Here is a 6,314-nt window from a genome sequence, read left to right as displayed (position 1 = left end):
TAAGGATTTTTGCATGTTGCTCAAGCCTCTAAAAACAGTGCTGGATACAGTAAGCTTTCACTAAGTCAAAGGTAGTGTTTTGGGCTCATGGTGTTTATTATGCAGAGCCTAATAAGAGTTTACAAGGACACTGAAGCATTCTGTTGGGATAGTGTGTGAGAGAGCTAGCATAGAAAGAATGGTTAGAAAAAGCCTGAGAAATTCGTTTGAACAGAGACCTGGATGGTTATTGGAACCAACCTAATAAAGATTTCAAGGAAAAGCATTTGAGTTGGAGGTAGCAAAACCTACTGAACACCTGGCTTTAAGAATGCCAGACTGTGCTAAAGAGGGCTGCCTCAAAGCTTGTAGGCTCCTAATCTCAAGCCCAGAACTCCTAAATTCCTCATCTACTATGTCTTCATCCGGCTATTTGGTTGATCCTTCAGGTTAGACCAGTGGTCGGCAAACTGTGGCTCGCGAGCCACATGCGGCTCTGTTGACTAATGAGTTTGCCAACCACTGGTCTAGGGCATCGCTGTACAGTAGAAATAGAATGTGATCTACGAGCCAACAGGCGTCCTCAAACTACGGCCCGCGGGCCACATGTGGCCCACCAAGGACATTTATCCGGCCCGCCAGGTGCCGCTGCCTGTCCTGCTTAGCAGCTGACTCGTCCCGGGCCCGCAGTGCGCATAGGAATTTGTTCATAGTTTTTTTTTTAAACTATAGTCCGGCCCTCCAACGGTCTGAGGGATAGTGAACTGGCCCCCTGTTTAAAAAGTTTGAGGACCCCTAAAAAAGAACGAGTGAAACAACATTTTCTTTAACCCGGTATGTACAAAATATTGTAAGTTCAATATAAAATTAGTACAGATTAATTTTTTAAAAAAATACTAAGCCTTGGAAATCGGTATGTATTTTACATTTACAGCTCGTCTAAATTGGAACTATCCGGATTTCAGGGACGGTAGCTAGTGGCTATGTTATTGGGCAGTGTGGACCTAGGTGGCAGGTCTAGGCTGGAGACCTGCAGTGTTGGCATCAGGTGGGAGCGCATTAGAAAAACACATTCATGGTTCTTCTCCCCAGCCCTGTCGGATTCTACCTTCTCAAGTCCCAGGTGACTGGGATGTACATTCAAGGGTGAGAAGCACTTCCCACTAGTGAACCAACAGGCAGTCCAAGCGACTAGCCTGGCCTCTAGATTATTAGATATGTTGTTTTAGGTATTTCAGGGCTGCCTTCTAGCGTTGTGTGTCATTTTGTATTTAGGTTCATTATGTTTGTGGTTTTCTCTTTGAAAAAAAGGAGGAGAATTTTGCCTGACCATTTCTCTACCCTGGTGCATTGCAGGAAAAAAAAATTGCCAAGTGTTTAAACATCACTTCATGCTATGGAAGCAATGCACAACAGTGTTTTCGTTCTCCCCGAGAGCAGCTTTTCTTGAGGACTGAAATAATGAGCATTCATTTAATTAAAAATGTACGGTTTACCTGCTTTTGTCTAGTACTCTGCTAGACATTAGATATGGAAATATGACCACTGAGCAGTGTACAGTCTTGTGGCATATTGGTAGGTTAACAATTGAAATGTAGGATAATAGGGGAGTGGCAAGTGCTGGAGTCTCTTTGTTCTCAGCATTTTATTTTAGGGCATAGAGGTAAACTCTTCTTACCTATGTATAAAGCTAAGTAGCGGTAGTCATCATCATCTAACTTTTATTGAGCGTTTAATGTATACTGGGCACTGTACATGCATATTCCTGTTAATCTTTGCTAATTTACCAGGCATAGGCTGGTTAAGTAATTTGGCTAAGATCATCCTATATAATAAAAGCCTAATATGCTGTGTCCGGTCTTCCAGTTGGCCATTCAACCAATCAAAGCATAATATGCTAATGATATGCTAAGGCTGCTCAACTACTCACTATGAAATGCACTGACCACCAGGGTGCAGACAGTCGACCAGTTGACCAGTTGCTATGATGTACACTGACCACCAAGGGCAGACAGTCGACCGGTCGACCAGTCACTATGACGTGCACTAGCCACCAGGGGGCAGACACTCCAACTGGTAGGTTAGCTTGCTGATGAGGTCGGGCCAATCGGGACTGAGTGAGACAGGCTGGACATGCCCTGGAGCCCTCGCACAGTCCCTCCCTGGCTGGCCAACCTCCAGTGCCCCTCCCCGGCCCCTATTGTGCACCAGTGGGGTCCCTCAGCCTGGCCTGGGCCCTCTTGCAATCTGGACTGAGTGACCCCTTCCCTGAGTGCATGAATTTCGTGCACTGGGCCTCTAGTATACAGATAATAAGCAGCAGAACTCAGATTTGGAATTGGATCTACCTGACTCTAGAACCTGGGCCTGGATGAAGGGTGGTGAGGAGTTTGAGAGAAGCCCCAACATCACATATTTTGCCCATTAGCAATTTCTTTGACACAAGTTAACCTGCAAGGGGGTAGAATCATAGTGTCTGTAGCTTTAATGTACCACATAACCACCTCTATTTTCCCTAAATAATAACCCTTGTACTTTGGAATCCTGTGTTAATTTTCTGTTGTTATGTAATGAACTAGAGGCCCAGTGCATGAAATTCATTCATGGGGGGTGGGGGTCCCCTCAGCCAGCCTGCACCCTCTCTAATCTGGGACCCCTTGGGGGATGTCCGACTGCCGGTTTAGGCCTGATCCCGGAAATCCCTCTCACAATCCGAACTGCTGGCTCCTAACTGCTCATCTGCCTGCCTGCCTGATTGCCCCTAACTGCCCCCCCTGCCGGCCTGGTCGCCCTATGCAGCCTGCTGTTCAGTCGTTTGGTCATCCCTCACTAACCCCCCTGCTGGCCTTGTGGCCCCATGCAGCCTGCTGTTCGGTAGTTACTGTGAGGGCATCCTGACCAATTAGCATATTACCCTTTTATTAGTATAGATAACCACAAATATAGCAGCTTAACACACACTTAACTCAGTTTCCATGGGTCAAGCGTCTGGCATGGTGGGGCTAGGTTCTCTGCCCAGGATCTCACATGATGGATAATCAAAGCTATAATATCATCTGAGGCTTGGAGGCCTCTTCCAGGCACTCTCAAGTTCCTGGCAGAATTCAGTAATTTGCCATAGTAGGACTGAGGTCCTAGTTTTCTTGCTGGCTACTGACTATGTCTACTCTAAACTTCAAGGCCACCCACCATTCCTTGCCACATGACCCTCTCAATATGGCATCTATTCCTTCAAGGCAAGCAGGAAAACCTCCACTGCTTAAATCTCTTGACTTCCTTCAATCTCTGCTCTTTAGGCCCTGATTTAAAGGGCTCATGTGATTAGATAAAGTCCACCTGGATAATCTCTTTTGATTAACCCCAAATCAACTAATTAGTAAACTTAAGGACAACTGCAAAAATTCCTTTTGTCATATAATGGAAATTATAAATCACAGAAATTATATTCACATGTTCTCCCACATTCAAGGGAGAAGATACTATGAGGCTGAGCATCGTTGAGAGTAGTCCTAGAATTCTGCCGGCACAGGTCCTGACTGCCAAATTCTGATCTCTAGTCTTTTACTGAACTGTTTTAAGCATCACCCGTATCACTTAGAAGTGACTTTGCTCATCCTGTTCCCTGCCTGAAATCCTTTCCTCGCTCTTCCTTTTCAAATCTATTATTTAAGGTACAACTCAAATACCAGATTGTAAAGAAGCCTGTCAACTTCTACTAGTATTTGACTCTTCTGATTTCTCTAACACTAATATTGCAATTAATGCTATGTTACTTTGTGATATTACTTCGCATTTTTTAAAATATATTTTATTGACTTTTTACAGAGAGGAAGGGAGAGGGATAGAGAGCTAGAAACATCGATGAGAGAGAAACATCGATCAGCTGCCTCCTGCACACCTCCTACTAGGGATGTGCCTGCAACCAAGGTACATGCCCTCGACCGGAATCAAACCTGGGACCCCTGAGTCTGCAGGACGACACTCTATCCACTGAGCCAAACTGGTCAGGGCAACTTCGCACTTTTTGAACAGCTAAACTCTTGAGTAATTTTTTACTAATTACTTTCAATTAGTAAGACTATTAGCATCTGAGGACAGGAAGCTAAAAAGATAAATATATTTTTATCTTTCATAAAGTTTCCATAATTCAGTGGTTAGTTTGCTTAGTTCTTTCACCCCCACTCCCCCAAAAAGGTAGGTTTCCCTTTTTATGTGAATAAAACATTTAAAAATCTTAACCTAAATAAAATTGTTGCTACTTATTTTCTACACCCAGATAGATCACCTGTTACCCTTATTTTATTCTAAGACTTGGATATTTCTCTTTCCTTTTTAATTATACTTCCTCTTTTAGATGCTTAAAGCATATAGAAATATAGGATGATAGTTGACAGAAGTTATGATCTGTAAATTGTAATTTAATTCCCAGTTGAACAAATGATAGAAAAACCCCTAACTGCATTTAATTTGGTCTTTCAACATAAAGTATTTTGGCAAATAGATCCCTTGATTTATTTACTCTCATTATAAATTATATAATTTTTGAAACTAGGAGTTGGACACTAATAAAATTATTTTTTCTGGCTTTCTAATTTCTTCCCTTGAGCCATTTTATCTGAAAGTTGCAAAAAATTCTTAGTACTATTTATTCCTTAGCAAAAATATTTAGGATATAAATATCTCTGAGAGAGTTAACACTGGTTTTAATGCTGTTAATTTATTATGTTGCTTCATAGTACTTAAATCTTAGTGGCTTGGGTTTTAAAATATGGTCTATTATTTTCATAGATTGTGGCCGGACTCAGCTCGGTGGTTCTTTTCTTCCTGCTGTTGCCTGGGGTCATTCATAAGGCTGGAATGTCTCAAAATGGCTCCTCTCACATGTCTGGTGCTTGGCTGGAGTGGCTGAAATGGCTAGGGACGCTGGGCCTCTCTCTCAGGGTATTTGCGGAGGCTTCTTACATGGTGGCTCAGGGCTCTGAAACAGTACAAGCAGAACTGCCAGGCTCCTTGAGGGCCAGGCCAGAACTGGCAAAGTGTCACTTCTGCGTTCTATTGGTCAAAGTAACAAAGCTGGCCCAGACTTGAGGGGAAACTATGTTTGAGCAGGAATGGAAGGAATTAGCTGCCTATGTGTAGTGAATTTCTTTAGAACAATTCTGAATTGATCGGGTTTGAGAGAGGGTGTGGGGAGGGAGGCTGGTTGTGGCCAGAAGTGCTCTACAGGTGTATCTCCCCAACAGCTACATGCAAAGTGAAGAGGGACTTCAAAGGGAAGGCAGAGAATACATAATACACAATAATTTAATTTAGAAATAGCTTGCCAAATATATCAGGTAGTCTGAAGCATGAGGACTTCTGTGGGTGAGAGCCAGGGTTCATTCAGCCCATTCTAACCCACAGCGACACCAGGGCTGCTCTAGGATAGCATGATGGTCAGCCACAAAAGGATTTTCCTGATACAGACTTACCAGCCATTAATTTATTCAAATCTTTGCAGCTGCTGGGGAAGACAGTTTTTATGGAGTAATTGTATTGTAATTATTCATTCTGTAATTAGCCAAGGATCATCCCCCACAGCAAGCTTTTATTCCCTTATATACACCCAAATATCCCGGTTTTATGATTAAAATCACGTTCATTCTATTCAAACCTTTCATGAGTTTGTGCTTTTTTTTTTAAAAAACCTTATCCATTATTTATAGCATGATAATTTTTAGTTTGTCCTCATAGGAATACCATTCCCTTATTTATTCCTCTCTGTTCCTTTTCTACTTAAGTGTATTCTTGAATGCAAACTAGAACAGTATGTAGTATTTTACCTAGGCTTTGTCTCAGATGTTATTTCTAATATCAACCCTATGATGACCAGATTTTTACTGGATTTTCTTATTTGTGGTAACATTAGTTTTAGGGAATGAACATACAACTTCTAGGAATAAATCTCCAATTTCTTAGGTGGTTTTTTTTTTTTAGAAATTAGATTTGTTTCCATTACACTTGCTAAAGTTAAATCTCACTTGCTGTTTTCTACCCACCCAGAACTAATTTGAGTTCCCCCTATAGTTTCTGAAATGGGGGAAGGATAGTGAGTTGAGGGAGCACCCAGGCCGATGGTTAAGTCGTAACCAATGTCCAGATCAGGAAGCTTCCACTATGGGAGGCTTTTAGAATAAAAGGTAACACATCGCGCCCAACCCGCGTGGCTCAGTGGTTGAACCTCGACCTATGAACCTGGATTCCCCCTCAGGGCACACGCCTGGGTGGCGGGCTCCATCCCCAGTGGGGGGTGTGCAGGAGGCAGCCCATTAATAATTCTCTCATCATTGAGGTTT

Source organism: Plecotus auritus, assembly GCF_963455305.1.
Source record: "Plecotus auritus genome assembly, chromosome: 9".
NCBI lineage: Eukaryota > Metazoa > Chordata > Mammalia > Chiroptera > Vespertilionidae > Plecotus > Plecotus auritus.
The sequence above is the reverse complement of the archived record's forward strand: the minus strand, read 5'-3'. Positions refer to the sequence as shown.